The following is a 17,994-nucleotide window of genomic DNA, read 5'->3' as shown; positions in this document are numbered from 1 at the left end:
TCTCAGGACAGACTTAAGAACAGCTACACAGCGGAGTCCAGTGCGCCAGTCCCTGACTGCCAAAAGTACAGATTAAAACATACAAACCTAATCCAAAGGAAACCACAGAGATGTATTTCCAGCATGAAACGTGCACATATACAAACCCAAGACTGTTTCAAGACCTCCACACTCTTACCATTTGACCATCGCCAGTGGAATCATTCTCTCAGAGAACCAAATATGTATCAAGGTTATCAAGGGCCCTGTGCTGGGTGTTGGTGAAAATTAGTTTACACTCCTTGGTTGCCCTTTGTAAAGCAGTAGTTAAGATAAGCCTTCACACAGGTACCTAACACCTGACTTGCCCTGGGATGCTTTTTATTTGTTTTGGCTGAGGTCACAGCCCCAGATGACCCATCCCATTTTAAACTTGGAAGTGTTTGAATTGTTTTTTAAGTGTCCATTGACCAGTCTTTTGTGCCATCAGTGATATCTGCAGACTGTCATAATCCATAGCTCATACCTGAGCTTTCCAGAGTGGTAAAAGAAAACTCCATTTACTCAAAGTCAAATCTGTATTGAGTCTGAAGACTGAAACTGAAACAATATCAAAAATGCAACTTTTCAGGTGCTGATCAACCTGATACGGGCAATAGGAGCAAGTTCATATCTAGGGACAGGAGCCTCTTCATGTAACCCTGCCTAGAGCAATTTTTACTAGTCAGACTCCTTATAGACAGAATACTACTAGACAGACTCTGACAATATTTACACTCACACAAATTCCCATAAAGTAAGGGAATGTTGTTTTTCCTTTTCCTAGAGAGGAACTGAGGAACAGAGAAGTTAAACAATTTCTTCCAAGACACACAGGAAATTTGTGTGCAGAACAGGAAATGAAATTCAGTAACCTGGAGCCCATTATTTTACTCACTTCCTTGTAAAAATGATCTTTCACCATTTTCACCAAAGCAGGCATAAATTTGAATTTCTTCCTTTCTTCTGATCTGGGATGTTCTTATACAGATGCAGTGCACACCTGCTTCTATCTTAATGAATATGATGGCAAGTTATAAATCCTTCTCGATAATGTTCATTGTCCTAATTATTGAATTTTTCTTGTAAAAAGCTGAATTTAGTTTTCAATTCCATTTAGCTCCTGTTATGCTTTTCTTTGTTTTATCTTAACTTTGTAGCTTAGCATTTTTGTTCACAGATTTGCTCATGAAAGTGAAAAGTAAACAGATATTATGCCAAAAAGCAGTATTTCAAAATTCACTCATTAGCACAACATTTGAAAGAAAATTAATTTCTTGCTTTAAATATCCACAGACTCTGGATGAGAATATATTTGTTCTGTTATTATTTTCTTTCAATTTTTCTTTCAAAACCTAATTCTATTATATAGTAGGGGGGAATATTTTTAGACTTTTTGTCATCTAGCCCTTCATTACGGTTTGGGGTTTTTTTAGCTCCTAGTAACCTCCTTTCTCTTTATGCATTTTCTGCCAGAGTTCAATATTTCCTTCCAGACTTCTGTTGTGTGGGTATCCAGTGCAGTCAGTGGACTTCTGGTTTTGATTCCTCAAAGCATTTAATCATCTACCCAATGAATTAAAAGTGTTTAAGTCCCTGTAGGATTAAGTTAAACTGGAGCACATACACAATTTTTTTTTTTGCCAGACCATACTATCCCTTCATCTTTTTAGTCAACCGTGTAAATTGATTTATGTCAGACTTCAAACTTGGCTTGATTTTTATGTTCACTAGAGATCCATCAAACAAATAACAGTTCACAAGAAAATAAGATGAGGTTTCAAAACTTTGAATGTTTCAGTAAGACTAACATTGATGTTGAAATAACTAGACCTTTTAAATTAATTTATCTATTTATCAATCTAAAGAACAGATCAGACCATTGGCTTTATAATAAACTAAAAATACAAATTTCTGACCAAAACTAATACATTTTTGTACAAGCAGCTATCAAAGTAGGTTACAAAGAAAATTGAATTTCAACTCTGTGATCAACACATTGTTTCTATTAATTCTTCCTCATGATATTTTTGGAATTTTAAATTTACATCTCAGATGTTGGGTATTTCAACCAATATCCTAGACTAAGAAAGAGAGCCTGGAAATCTTGACAGGCTTTCTTGTGGAAACTGCAGTTCCTTCTATTCTTATTCTCATTGGAAGTACTATGGATAACTTTTTATGAAGTGTTTGTGACTGTTTTAATTATTTTATTAGAGCAACATGTAGAAGCCTAGCTGCAAAGAGGGCCCCATGATAGTGGGAGTTGCATAACACAGAGCTTTGGTTTCTTTCCCTTTGGAAAGGAAGGAGAGATTCAGGGAGTGAAAATAAAACAAAACAAAATGACCAACAATGACCCAAGCAAAATCCAATCATCTCCAAAAGGGAGAATCATGTCATGCATTCACTTGTGAAAAGGTAGTTCTTCTTTCCAGCCTCTCCTTTCAAGACTGGGAATATTACTTTTACCAGTCACAGAATAGCACTAACTAGGGTACAACAAATCACATTTATTGGGTAACTGTCTTAGAGGAAAAATATAGATTCTTCATGAGAGAAGTTTTAGCCTCACCAAACTGAGTGAATTAAAATTCCTCTTCAGATGAACACACCAACCTGTTGTTACACAGCACCAGAGGCATGGAACTCTTCAAAGTAAGAGCCTATTTTTCAAAGAGTAATTTTAGACATTTACTTTCATAAGAAAATTATGCAACCAAAATGCCTGCAGAAGAAACAAAGGCTGGTATTTCACAGACAATCTTATGTTCATCATGAACCCTCTAGGGATAATCTCCTGTTTGCTTCAACTTGATCCTTCACCTAATAACTGTCAAGACATCTTTAATATTTTTACTCACACATGTAATTTTCTTTGTGCAGTGTGTAGTTATATTTCCAGCTCCAGGTTTTAAAGCTTAGTCTATGGACCAGGAGCCTAAAATTTAGGCAGTGCAGCACTGGGCTTAAAACCTTTACATCCCCTTATTTAGTTGATTCCTAAGTGAATAGCCTAGGATCAGCCAGGAAATCTGTAGCAAAGTCAAAAATGATATATCAGTCTCTAGGAACTTGGGCAAAAGGCCATTGTTTCTATCACTGTAGGTTAAAGATTCTAGTCCAAGATGGAATAGGGAAGTGGGGAAAAAGTAACTCCAAACACTTTTGAAAAGTAGTCAGAGGAATCCTAAAAGCAAGTAAAGCTGCATATTGATCTTTAGTTTTTCATAAATTCCCTGATTTTTCTGTATATATAAGAGCTTCACAACTGGGAGCAATTATGGACAAAAATTATTACATGATGCATGAGTCAACATACAAATGATCTTTGGGAAAGGAGGTTCTTGAAAGGGACTTTTGGCATATGAAACAGCATAAAAAGCACTGCATGGTTTGATTGTTGGGGGAATTACATACTGGTATGTGACACTTTGGGAAAAGTTCTGAGAAGTAGGTCAGGTGCCGTGAGTCTATAGCAGACTGGTTACTTATTCATTGGGATCAGCTGCTCTGAGCTGCAGGAAGTTCAGGTCTCAGCAGCTGCTGTGTAATCAAGGCTCAAAATGCTTTACAATGGCTGAGTATAAACGATTGGAATTGAGTGAAAGGGCCTGAGTTATTGTCCTCTTGTGATTGGAACATGCAGCACATAGAAAATTCTCTCACGCTTAAGCCTTTATATTTCTAGCGTTCTTGAAATTAATTTTAAGCCACCAAGGGTTTCTCCCCCCTTGCCCATGTCCCCACAATAATTTCTGGTTCCAATTTAAGGTCTTTTTGGTTGTAGGGGAGGGGGGAGTTTGTTTCTGTGGGGTTTTTGGGGGGTTTTTTTGTTTGTTTGGTTTTTGGGGTTTTTGGGGTGGTTTTTTTTTTGTTTGTTTGTTTGTTTGATTTTTTTTTTTTTAATCAATATGTTTTAGATGGATCTAGTGCTTGTGAAAGTTGGCAGCCTATTTGATCCTGGACTGGAAGGAGGGTAAACATTAAGCATTGAAAAGACCTAGGACCTCACAGAAGGAAGAGGCCTAGAAAACAATTAATAACTTGGAGAAAAAAAATAGTAGTGGAGGATAAAGCATCAGATTACCTGATCAAAACAAGGCTGAAAATCCTGTCTGCCTCAAGTAGGATCCTAAGGAGTCAATGGATGTCCAACATATATCTGACTACCTCTCTGGGAGATTACTTAAACTGAAAATGGAGCTGAAAAAATTTTCTGCCAAAGACTACTTCTTTGGTGAAGGGCAAGAGGTGGAATCTGAAGGAGGGTGGGTGAGAATATGCCTCTATTTTTGGATTTGTCATCAGTGCTCCTTAGATCCCAGTGAGAACTCACTCCCCCCGCCTCCCTCTTCTCATCCCTACAACTGGCCTAAAGTCCAGTCTACAGTCAGCTTAAATATTCCTTTCATTGAGACCCTTTCTCTGCTAAGGGAAGGTGTTGTTTCATAATAACAGGTGTGACCATTGCCAATAACAATTGCCATTTTGTTGTGCATGTTCATGTCATAAGGACACCAAACTGTCAAAGTCAAATGGAAGCAAAGAAAAAATTACTTAGTGCTAGATAGCTGCTGAGCCATGACTGAAATCATCACAGGGGCACACACACAGCACCACTTGTGCAAGGATCCCCATTCTCTTTGAACAAGTAGAGAAAGAACAGTGCCATTTTAGTTATTATAGGGGAGACCAGTACAGGCCATTTGATTTGGCCCAAGTAATATATCCAGTTACTAGCAGCACAGGAACAGGAAGGTGGGGTGAAATCCTAACACTACAGAAATTATTGGGAGACTTGTCACTTTCCTCATAAGGGTCAAAATTGTACATTTAACTGCTCTTTCAATGATTTATCCATTAAAAAAAATATATTTTTATGCAAATCCCTTTTTAAGCACAATAACAGACAGCTTTGCAAGAAACCTACAATTGTTTCTTTCATATACTAATAAAAATTTACATTGATATCCTGGCTTGCCTGTACTTACATATCCAGCTACTCATAGAACTCCAATTACCACTCTGACTACTTTCTATGTTAAAATTTGATAGAAATTAGAAAGGTCTTATTGTTACCAGCATCTACACATGTATAATCCTAGAAGTCTTTGCCATGTCATGCCCCTAAGTAGTTTTCCTTCCTTCTGAACAAAAGAGGCTAGTCTGGGTGAGAAACAGGGTAGATACAGAGTAGTTCATTATTTGTTTCTTAGGCTTATCTTAGACTTGAGGCCTTGTCCATAAAAAGGGAGAAAAGAGGGTAGCAACAGACACAAAGAAGATGTTCCAAGGAGGTGTTTGTCAGCCTAGTCCTGATTTCTCATGGTGTTACAAAGGGGCATATGGTGGCCCTATGGCAGAATTTTACTTAATGCATGCTGAGAGAGCCCTTTATTTCCTTCACTGCTTGAAACTAAGACAGCAGCTCTAACATCAGAATTCCATTCCCACAGAATCAGGCAAACCTTGAGGTCATGACATTTTATTAATTTGATCATCTATCCTCTATAAGTGTGAGTAGTAGGCACTCACACCACAAAGGGCTGGGCAAGATAACCAGAAGAGTAAAAATGAGAAAACTCATAGCTTAAGATAGCTTAATAAAGGTAAAGGAAAAACCATGCAAGCAAACAAAGCAGAACAAGGAATTCACTCACCACTTCCAATAGGCAGGCAGGTGTTCATCTGCCCCAAGAAAAGCAAGGCTCCATCACACAATGGTGACAGGTGTTCATCTGCCCCAAGAAAAGCAAGGCTCCATCACACAATGGTGACAGGGGAAGACAAATGACATCACTTAAACCTCCCCCTCATTCCTCCTTCTTCCCTAAGCTTCATATGATGAGCATGACACCATAATGGTATCATCCCTTGGGTCAGCTGTCCTGACAATGTTCTCTCCCAACTTCCCAAATACCCCCAGTCTCTGCACTGGGGGGTGAGTAGCAGAGAAGGCTTTGACTCTGTGTAAGCACTGCTCAGCAATAAGAAAAACAACCTTGTTCTATCAACACTGTTTTGAGAACAAATCCAAAACCACAGCCCATATTAGCTACTATGAAGAAAATTACCTCTATACAAGCCAAAAGCAACACATTTTCCACCCCTTCTTGCATACCCTTTACATCATGTTCAGGTGCCACACTATCCAATATAACCAACTTAAAAACCACCCCTCTTCCCAAGCCTTGATATAATAGAGAACATCACTGCTTTAGTCTATGGACTACACATAAAATACCCATAAAATATCCACTGAGTTAATTTAGTCCATGACTTTGGGTTCCATCTGTTATAGTGGTCACTTAGAACAGCAGGGGTGGTCTGTTGTGTGGAACTATTGGGCACCAAAATCAGCTCAGGTTAAGTCCCTGCTGCATTTGCACTTATAAGTCTTCTCTTTCATTGGTTCATGTGTGTCCTGTTATAATAATTCCCACTGAATTTCCATTACAGCCTCGACCCCTGGTCCCTGTGGACCACACCACAGTGTTTACCATTGCAATAAACTCCTCCCCTTGTTCCTGCTCTGCTTACGCTCATCCACAGAGTGCAGTCCCTTAGGACACTACCTGCTTCTAGTAGAGCCTTCCTTGTGAGCCCTATCCCACCAGGGGTATAACTGCTGCAGCACAGGTTTGTTCACAGTCACTCTGGGACACATCTCTTCCAGCATGGCCTCCTCCATGAGCCAGGAAGCCTTTGGAGCTCCAGCTGGATAGAAGCCTTACCAATGGCTGCAGTCCCTTGCGGTGTGAACCTGCTCCAGCTTAGCCTGGTCGTGGCTGCAGTCAGGGTGTCTGGATCTGTCATGGGCTTATGTTTGACCACACACTTTGAGGTGCTGCAGCATGACCTCATGTGAGAGCCTGGACTGCTGGTGATTAATGACTCAAACACTCAACAAGGTGCTGTAAGAGACTGGATTGTTGCTGCTAATGGCTCAAATAATAGCCCGGCTGCTTCGCTAGTGATGCACAGAGTGGTGCAGAAGGGTGTGCACATCTGAGGCTACAAACTGGGTTTCCAGGTAAGGGAAAAAGCAGATAAGAGGTGCTTAAAATAAAATTCTGTGAGGTGGGATAAGTCCCTATCATGCCAATGTCCTTCCTTACATAATGACTTAGCTGTGAAAACTCCTCTCCAAACACTAAGACACAGCTACAACATCTTGGAGGGTGTCAAGGCTCTTGAAGTGTCCTGTGATCCACAGCATTGCATCAGCCAATGTGAAACACACCCCACCCCAGGGGAGGTACCTGGGCATTCCCACCTGAGTCTGAGCATAATACAAACCTAATGGACCAGGTGTTTTGCATTCCTTCCCCCCCACCATTTGATGGATACACTCTGCGACCAACACCTTGACAAGACTGCAACCCCTGAGAAGATGAGGATCAACAGGATGTTGTTGGAATATGTAGAATGGTGATATTTTTCCTGTTTATTCTGTTTATCTGTCACTCTCTCTCCCCTTGACTCCTTCTCTACCTCACTCAAACTCACATTTATTCCTAAAAAGAAAATTTACTTTTGATTTTGCAATATGGTCTCATTTAAACCTCAAATTAGGCAAAGGCATCTCTCTAATAATTTTAATAATTGCATCTCAATGCTTCATGAGAAACCACTGATGCTTCAAGGTTGACCTGCTGCACCATGGATTTACTCAGAGCAGCATATGCTTTGGGCTGTACCTCCTCCAGTGTGGACTTATCCTTGGGCCACAGTCCCTTCAGAGGTACCACTGGTGTGGCACAGACATAACCACAGCCACAGGCACTTTGAGATGCACCTGCTCTGACATGGCTTATCCACTGCCACAGATGCTTCAGGAAAGCATCCTGTATAGACACAGCTATATAGAAATGTAGACACATCTGTATAGACACATCTGCATAGACACACCTGCTCCTGTATAGACACATCCACAGGCCACAATTCTCTTGACTCAAGCTCCCACTGGAGTTCCAGCCTGTCCAGTACAGGAGTACAGAAATAGCAGTGATGCCTGGCCACCATCCAGCCCAGGTGTGTCACCAGGTGTCACCTAGGCACAGCAGAGGGGGCTGCTCATCAGCAGAGCACTACAGAAAGCAGTGAAAGCAAAAGGCAGCCAGTAAACAGCACTGGTCTCCAGCACACAGTGAGGCAGGGAAGCCCCATGGCAATTAGGAGATAATCAATTAAAAGCCCCACACTGGGTACCAAAAAGGACTGTCCCAGTTTAACTAGCCAGCAACTCAGCCCCACACGGCTGCTCACTCACTCCATGGTGGTAGAATGGGGAAAAGAATCAGAAGGGTAAAAGTGAGAAAACTTGTGGGCTGAGAGTGAAGTGTGTTTGTCTTTGCTGCTTCAAACATAAATTAGCAGAAATTCCAGGACTAGCAAATAACCAAATTGTGAATACATCTCTATGAATGAGTGTGCAAGCAGGGAAGAGCTCCTAGCACACTGCTGTTTCATATGAGTAAGCTCAATAGTATTTATAAATTCAAATATGAAAATAAAGGCACCAAAGAAGAAAAAATATCTCACCCACCCTCCCTATTTCAGTTCTTTCATATCTGGTAGAACAAGCAGAGCTACAAAGTAAAAACATCTGTAGATAAACCCTAAAAGGGACATGTGTTCCACACCTAACCACAGCAGGGTGTCACTATAACAGCTTGTTTACTACTTATCACTTCCAAGTCCATATGGTGCATTTCTGCCTTAATTGGGCATTTCCATGCTTTTGTTGACTTCTGTCAAAGCCCTAATGATATTTAAATATTCTTTTGCTGATACCAATTTTTTTTTTTGTTTTAAAGAATGTCAAGCAAAAAATAATTCTGTTGTAGGTGTTCAAAATATTTTAGTGACCTGAGAGATTCCCTAAAATGAACAAAAATGCAGTGTTATTTTACCTACATTTGTATTTTAATTTCTTGCCAGCATTCAGCCTATACTGCTCCAAATCAAATAAACCACCAAGGCCCACACAGTGAGAGAGGTTTCATTATAGATCATGAACAGTTCAGGATGGAAGTGCCAAAGTAAAAGAACAGATAACATTGAAAGACAACAAATAATGTCTGCCCCATAGCCCTCCATGAGAGGCACTCTGAGGAGTAAGGATACGAAAAATAAGTGGCTTTACTTGCTCGTCTGGATGTCGAGAGTGATTTTGATAGAAAGGTGGGCAAAGGGAAGTGTGAAGGGGTTCAGTCATTTGTAAGAGTCTCCTGCACAGCTTCAGTAAGCTGAGCCATAAAATGGGTAACTACCAAAAGAGTATGTTATGGGCAGACCTAGCTAAGAGATAGCATCTATCCTTCTGAGTCAGAGCCAAGGGTAAAAGATTCTGGAGGAGCTGTTGTGGATGAAATACAGTCTTCCTAGTCTTGCAGATAGGTTGTTGTCATATGATAATTTCCTTTTCTACAGCCCTGAGCAACAGGAAGGTGGACCCTTTCTGTTTTGCTAGTAATGTGAGAAATGTCTGGAGATTTTGGATCCTAAAAATCCCAGTATCTTTGGCTAAATAAAAGCAGCAGTCCTTGTTAAAACATAGAACTTGTTAGGAAAAACATAACACAGGCACACAATTACAGAACAGTATACAGATTCTCCCTTTAAAATGAGAATAATATGAATGCAGACATTGATGATGTTTCCTAAAAGAAACTGGTCTTCAGTACACCCACAGCAACCTTATATCCACTTAGTTCCAGGTTCCTTCCAGCAGACATTCCTGGATGAATAGGGAAACTGGATAAATTGTTTAAAAAAAAAAGAGGAAAAAATGGCAAGGGTGAATAAGAAAAACAATGTGTGCCCTGCACTGTGCAGGATGTCAGTGACACTGAGGGAGATGCAGTGTGACACTGTTTTTTTCAGACTACAATAACTAGCAGTAGACATCTCTCTCCCACACAGACCCAGCTTAGGATGCAAAGAATCATCTCTGTAGGGAATGTTTCATGAAAGAACTTAGTCATGATCACATCTTTCATAGGTGAAGTTCAAGCAGTTTCCTCCCTCCCCATAGCTTGGATTTAAGCTGACTTTAAAATTCAAACCTCCCATGCACAATTTCTTTGTAAAAACATAAGAAGTAATTGCAGATTTGATTTTAAAGAATCAGGCATCTAAATAGCTCATGCTACAGAGCCCAGATGTGGTCAAGGGAAAAGACTTATTTTTCTTTCTGTTTGCAAGTTTCATAGAAAACACTTGTAAACTTCACTCTTGACTGTTCTAACTTCTGTGTTCAAGACTGGGGAAGTCTCATGGATTATTAGAGTTCAAAGATGAAGTTAAAACATAATGAATCCTGATAAAGTCTCATAGATTATTCTTGGAGTAAAGCATCAATTAATTCAAGGTTTTAATCCCTTTTATAAAAAGAAGAGAGTTTTTTTAAGGTTTTTGAAGTACTTGACTTTACCTCTTGACTTCTTGTAATTCCACCTTCTGAACTTCTTAATCAAGATTGCAGTAGTTTGAATTGCAGAGTAACTCAGGACCCATGATGCAGCATACATCAAATCCCTCTCTAATAATTTCCTAACTTCATGCAATCTTTTTTTAGTGAAAACAGAAAGCTCAAAAGAAACAAGATTCCTAAAGTACTACTTAGTTTAAATTTACTTGCCTTAGTTCACAATAGCAAGCCACAAACTATCACAACTCTCATGTAATCACTTAGTCATCTGAGAGGAATAAAAGAATATGTATTGCAAAGGAACTTACCTAAGTATCTTAAATTCTGTTCTGGCATGAAAACAGAATTGTGTCTGACGTAGGTGAGCTGAGCAGTCTGATATCTTCCTCCTCTGTGGATCATCTGGAAAGGCCAAACAAGGCACCTGCTGTAACACCCATGAGGACAGGGGCCAGTAAGTGACATCTGAACCTGTTTAATTTGTGAAGGACAGTGAATGCAGTAGAGCATGACATTCAGATCCATTCAAACACTAGCTAAACAGGATAACACCACATCCTGCTGAAATCATAGTATTCTACTTACAGGACTTGCCCTGGAAATTGAAAAACTGCAGCACCATCAGCCTGAGTAGACAGAAATCCACAGCTCCCACCTCTTCAGAGAGTGCCCTTGCTGCATGGCTTTCATTGAAGCTGTGCCATTTCTGTGCAGCCAGGAATGTGGAATTTGTTTGGCCTGCAAAGAAAATTGCAAAAGGGAGACTATTTCTGTAATCTAGTAGGCAAAACACTGCTGGAGAGGAGGGGAAGCTAAAATGGTGTTTTCCCAAGGGCCTGCTTAGAATATGCATTTTGCATGTAACAGTTTTAGGATAAAATCCATTAGCAACATGGGAAGGAAAACTGAAACATAGGAACTTTCCTGTTTCCACAATAGACACATCTGACTGTCTCACAGTTGGCCTCTCCTGCTTAATTTTTTGTTTCTGGCCCCAGTTCTTTCACCATTTCTTGTACAAGGACTTTGTTTTAATGGATAGATGTAAGACTGGCATGGCATAAGATTAGACAATTGATGGTGAATGAGACTGTCTTATGATAAAAAAGCACTAAAGATGTTAAATATTTACAACATCTTAAATCCTGAACTCAGCTAGTGGGTACACAAAGGCACCTCACTCACAGCTGCAAAGTATCAAAGCCTAGGGGAACACAGGGTACCAAACATACTCAGCCTTTCTTAACAGCTGGCTTCGATATCTTCTGGAAGACAATAAAAGTAGTCCCTTCTACATATTCTTAGTATTATTTGAGTTGATAAATTTCATCTCCGGCATGTCTTTATAAACTTTATCTATGAAGAAGCAGCAAACTCATATGCTAGCTTTGGTCTTCACTGCAACTTTGGGAAAATAAAATATCCCAACTTAAATGCTCAAATCTATTTCTGAGAGAACTAAAAATAATGTCTAAAGTTGTAGACTCTATAAAAAGAAAAGAACGCCTGTTTAAGAGCAAATTTCAAGCTGGCATGAAATTTTCAAGGGCCATTCCTAAAGAGAAGAATTTTTTTTAATCCACCAAATAGGGAGATCTTTAGCTGCAGGTAAATTCATCTTGCTTGCCTTTACCTTCTGATAGTGGTATAAGCAAGAAAGTGCTATTACAAATGACAGCTACAAGTCAAATTCAAACACAGAGCTTCAGCCATATTCTGGAATGTGTGTGAATCTTCAGAGTTTTGCACATGAAGTCCCATGAGGATTGAAAAGCCTCAGAATATTTTCCATGAAGGAAATGTTCCTCTCCTACAATATTTGCTAAATTATCATAAATACATTTTGTCCCATCTTGTGATTTGAAATGAAATTGTCATGTTTTTCTCCACTGCCTCTTCCTATATTACCTAGGCCAGAGAAACATCAGTCATATTCACACAGGAGAGCTTGGCAAATAGAAGTAGCAACATTGTGTCCTGAAAACCTGACCTTCCCTGTTCTCAATTTTCCTGTGCTCCTCAAAGTGACTCCCACTGAAAACTGGTGGCAGCATGGTTTCTTATGCCACAAATCCTAAAGCTGAAATACAAAGATCTAGTCTCTCCATATGAAATGAAAACAAACTGAAAGTTGCTCCCATTGATATTGGCTATAAATAAGGCAAGATTTGATAAAACAGGAAAAGAAACAGTTCAGCTCTGGTCTTGGAGAGTCAAGACATCAGAAATATCTTGCAGGGGTCTGTCTCTCTGAGCTTGAAAAATCTTCTGGCATTTGGAGCCTCTACTTTTAGCTCTGGTTTTAGCCATGTCAATGGCATGGAACCATCCTCATGCTGGACATTTGAGACCAGAGTATTTGGGAAAAAGTAAGCTGTACCAACAGGATGGCATATGACAAACATTTATCAGATATCTTTTAATGTTACATCTGTTGTGTTTGGATTTGAGATATCTGTGTCCCATTTAGAAAAAAAATCTGCATTCTAATCGAATGAGACTGTAAACTTGCATGCAATTATATTCCTTTTTAACACATTATAATTTTGCAATACTTTTATACATAAGACATTTCCATCCTTATTTCACATGTTTAAAATATCAGGGTTTGTCATTATTTTTGTTTGGCATATAGAAAGAAATAAAAGAAGAAGGAGTGGAGAAAAGGACAAAGGAGGGAGACAGAGAAAGAGCAAGCAAGCACAGGAGAAATTTATAAAATAACTATGGCTTTATAAATAGAGGTCACAATCTCATATTCAGTCTTGCCTTCAGTGTATTTACAGAATTGTAACATGGTACTTTTTATGGTGTAAAAAAGATATTAATTCCAGCATTGTTTAAGTGGGAGGCAAAGAAAGATATTCTGGTTTCAATTAGGGAAGACAGATATATAAACAGGTTCTCTTGGAAGGCCCTGATAGGAACAAAAGAATGTGATATTGATGGACACAGGGGACTCAGACCTGCTCTTGTTCAAACCACTGGAAAAATCTGCCATTGGCTTCAGGGCTGCAGGATCCAGCACATGCCTAGGTCACGAACAGGTTTAGCAGACATGTTGAAATGGCTTTGGTTTCTGAGTACTGATGGCTCCATCCCCAGGAATCTGGATCTCACTGCCATTACCCACAGTCAATGGCAGCCAAAGGCCTGAATTTCTGCCTTAAGAAAGGTTGAAGCCTTGCCATAAATACTTTCCAGAGAATGGCAGTTATTATGGCAACAGTGTTCCCATTGCTCTAGTTAAGATTGTGTCAGCATTTAAATTATAAACCCCTGTTTTCAGGGGTTTACATCTTGGCTATAAACATTTGCCAAGAGATGAAAATTGGCATTCACTGCCCTATTTTTTAATAACAAAACTTGGAAAAAATCAGACTGGGTTTTTTTATACTGCAAGAGGAAAATGAGTTGGAGGCTTGTTGTGGGAGGTGAGGTGCATTTTGGTGTTATATAACATATAATGTGTTTATACCCAGAGATGGAGTGCATGTATATCCCTAAAATGTAAAATTTGCTCTGCATTTTTTAATTAAATTTTTCTGGGCACTGAAAAGTTTGTTTGCTTTAAATGCATTTGTGTAAGAGTACTAAAACAAAATGAGAACACTGCAGCTAATATATTTCTTATTAACTGTATGAATTTTAATTGGCATATAGCAATGTATATCAAAAATATGTTGCCTCTAAAATGCTGACATTTTTGCCCTTTGTAAGGAGGTTGTCATGCTTTCTTTTGGTGTTTTGGTTTTGTTTTTTTTTTTTGAGTACAAATAGCCTTTTTTTAAACTCTAGAAAACAAAGTTCATATATTTGTAACTACTCTAACTTAAGGTGTCTTAGATGTTGTTTCCTCTTTTGAGTGTTCACATATTAAAACATTGCTAGCCAAAGAATTAATCCTTTAGCAGGAGCCAGAGTTGCATATTCCAGCCCTGATCCTCTGCGTGCTAACCTTTGGCTTGCAAAGGGGTGGTGCATATTGTTCTCCCTGAGTTTCTCTCATTCCAAAAATCCTTTGAAATCCCCCTCTGTTTCTCACTGACATGGTGTTTTTGAATGTGTGTGATTGTGGTTTTGATTGTGTTTTGATATGTATATTAATTCTTGGTGACTGCAAAAAATACTCCCCAGTGAAGTGCAATTTTCTTGAAGGAGAGTTTTACATTTCTAATGAAGTTAAGACAGACAGACCAGATTTACAGAACAACATCACTGGATATGCTGTCAGATGAAAGTACCTGAGGCCATGCCACAAATTGAAAATGCAATATGAAAACTTTGGCAGGAGTGACAGTGTCCAGTGCTCAGTGAAAGTTGTGAAAATGAAACTGTTTCAGCATTTCCAAGGCCAAAAGGATCATTATTTCCTTATACTACAGATACAGAGGGAAAGAACTGGTGAGAACTACATATGTCTAGCAGTATATCTCAAACAGGCAGCTTCTGGAAGAAGACTGAAACCTCCTGTTTCAGTTTAAAACAGAATATGTGAATTTGAAGTCCTTCCAGGCTTGGGTGACCAAGATATCTTCTCATTCTTTCCATCTGTAATCCACAACTTCAATGTGGCCAAGCTGATCTAGCAGGAGGCCAATCCATCAGGTCCAAATCTGTGGTCTCACATACCTTATGCTTATCTATAGATTCTTCTGCAGAAATGAATGTTGTGTCAAAGCTACTGATACCACATTGTGGTGGTGGACAAATATGTGCTTATATAGGTGTGTTAGCATTGACTATAGGAATAAAAAGGTCTGGAATTAATTTTTCCCATTTCTGAGCCCAACTAATTGATGTGTAGCTACATAGGAAATCTGATTCAAGCAGTGAGAGCAGTGAAGGAAGTTACCCATCTGAGCAATGAAGACTTTATTACACAACAGTAGGGAACTAATTTATGGATTAACACTGCAGATCTGCAAAGCTCTCAGGAGACCTGAAAATGTCAGGTCTGCATAGACTGGAAACAAATAAGGGGAAGGTAATTATCACAAATAATTTAATACTAAATGTAAATTAAAATTAATTATTCCTTTGTTTTATTTCTTATTACAAGAAAATTATTTTTACAAAAGGCATTAGACCCATAAATCTATTGTGCTATTCATTGCCTTTGATACCTAATACACTACTTTCAGCAGTGGTCTTATGGGTCTGAGAGGACTGTGACTACAAACAATAACCATCACTATTTTTCCTTGAATGGATGAGGATACACCCCTTAATCATGTCTTTTGAAATTATAATCCCAGTGAAAAAGGCTTTGCAGCATCTTACACCTCTCTCATCCTTAACAATTTTCAGAGAGTAGAGAAAGGTCAATATGAGATTGAGTACCAGCTCATTATGAGATATTATTGAGCATGATAATTGTTTGAGCTCTTCCATAACATGACTATGTACTTCACTGCATATATTAATGAATAAGCCATTATTTAAGTGCCAATTTGTCTCTCACTGTTATAAGTAATAAGCCTCTGAGTACATAAATTCAGATAAGGCCCTTTAATGTAATGTATAGCACATTATTTCATCTGGTGAAATGAGAGAACAAGTACCAGGCAACAAAATAGAAAATCATCAGGTTTTTTGGTTTTTGTTTTTGTTTTTGTTTTCCTGAGGCTGTGGAGATATATTTTTCTTGTTTATTTCTTCTGTCAGCAAAAGAAAGGCAAGCTGAAAAATAAAACTGAGCCTGTCTGGTACAATTCTAAGCAATTAGCACTACTGAGATAATGAAAACTCTTATTTATTTGTACTGATGCTCTGCTACTTCAAGGCAAAGCTTCACTGAACACCAAGGCTTTTTTTTATTAGGTGGTCAAATAAGTCCATCAATCTCCTGCTCTAAAGAGTGTCCAGTCTAGTTTCAGAGAAGATAAAAAATGGGAATGATGGCAAGGGAAATGAAAGTTAGTTGGTACCATTTACCAGAAATTGATGCCCAGTGCAGTCATTTCAAATCACATACGAGGGCCATAGAAGAATCACAACTACTATAGAAACTGTCAAGATGTGCAGACCAATATGTTAGAAACGGTAAACCTGCACAGAACTATAAAAAGGGCATAATGTGAAAGGGCAGATATGGACATAGAGGTATGGCAAAGTTATGAAGCTTCAATAAAGGTTTAGAACTGAATATGATCAGGTGAAAAATGGTGTGGGGACATTCAAAACTAAAGAAGACAGTGGACAGAGGCAGGATGTAAAAATACATTGTTCCAGCAGTGTCTTGTATAATACAGTAGCAGATGATCAGGTGAAGTGGTAAGGAAAACCCTGTACCTAGATGGATTTAGAGAAGTCAGGAAAGACTGAAAAAAATAAATGTCATATAAAGAAATGAAAGGAATCAATAAAACACTTTATAAAACAACTTACAGGAGTATGTGTTACATGGATCAATGGTGATGGAAGAATGGGTTAAACCCTGCTAAATCTGTTTTCCCAGTCAAGAATGAAAGAAATAGAAATAAGGATCTGTTCAAATAAAGCCCAAAGGAACAGCAAGGAAGGAAGGAAGTGGCGGAAGGAAGAAAGTGGCTGAGGGAAGTGAAGGAAGGAGGAAGGAAGTGGCAGAAGGAAGGAAGGAAGTGGCAGAAGGAAGGAAGTGGCGGAAGGAAGGAAGTGGCAGAAGGAAGGAAGGAAGTGGCAGAAGGAAGGAAGGAAGGAAGTGGCAGAAGGAAGGAAGTGGCAGAAGGAAGGAAGGAAGTGGCGGAAGGAAGGAAGTGGCAGAGGGAAGTGGAGGAAGGAAGGAAGTGGTGGAAGGAAGTGGCGGAAGGAAGGAAGGAAGTGGCAGAAGGAAGGAAGTGGCGGAAGGAAGTGAAGGAAGGAAGGAAGGAAGGAAGTGGCGGAAGGAAGGAAGTGGCGGAAGGAAGGAAGGAAGGAAGTGGCAGAAGGAAGGAAGTGGCGGAAGGAAGTGGCGGAAGGAAGTGGCGGAAGGAAGGAAGGAAGGAAGTGGCGGAAGGAAGGAAGGAAGTGGCGGAAGGAAGTGGCGGAAGGAAGGAAGTGGCGGAAGGAAGGAAGTGGCGGAAGGAAGTGGCGGAAGGAAGTGGCGGAAGGAAGGAAGTGGCGGAAGGAAGGAAGTGGCGGAAGGAAGGAAGTGGCGGAAGGAAGGAAGTGGCGGAAGGAAGGAAGGAAGGAAGGAAGGAAGGAAGGAAGGAAGGAAGGAAGGAAGGAAGGAAGGAAGGAAGTGGCGGAAGGAAGTGGCGGAAGGAAGTGGCGGAAGGAAGGAAGGAAGGAAGGAAGGAAGGAAGGAAGGAAGGAAGGAAGGAAGGAAGGAAGGAAGGAAGGAAGGAAGGAAGGAAGGAAGGAAGGAAGGAAGGAAGGAAGGAAGGAAGGAAGGAAGTGGCACAAGTACTGTTCACATCCACAGACCTCTGTATCTATAAATCTACTATTCACACAAAATTTAAAAGATCAGAAAAATGTTCTGTTCAAGCAATTCTGGCACCACAAAAGGTGAATGTGACTGGAGCTAAGAGGGTGGTTCTCACTGGATAAAACTGTACATTATAATCTATTGAATG

This window comes from Agelaius tricolor, unplaced genomic scaffold, assembly GCF_023055355.1.
Source record: "Agelaius tricolor isolate 1412-34295 unplaced genomic scaffold, bAgeTri1.0.p SCAF_2, whole genome shotgun sequence".
In the NCBI taxonomy this organism is placed as follows: domain Eukaryota; kingdom Metazoa; phylum Chordata; class Aves; order Passeriformes; family Icteridae; genus Agelaius; species Agelaius tricolor.
The sequence above is the reverse complement of the archived record's forward strand: the minus strand, read 5'-3'. Positions refer to the sequence as shown.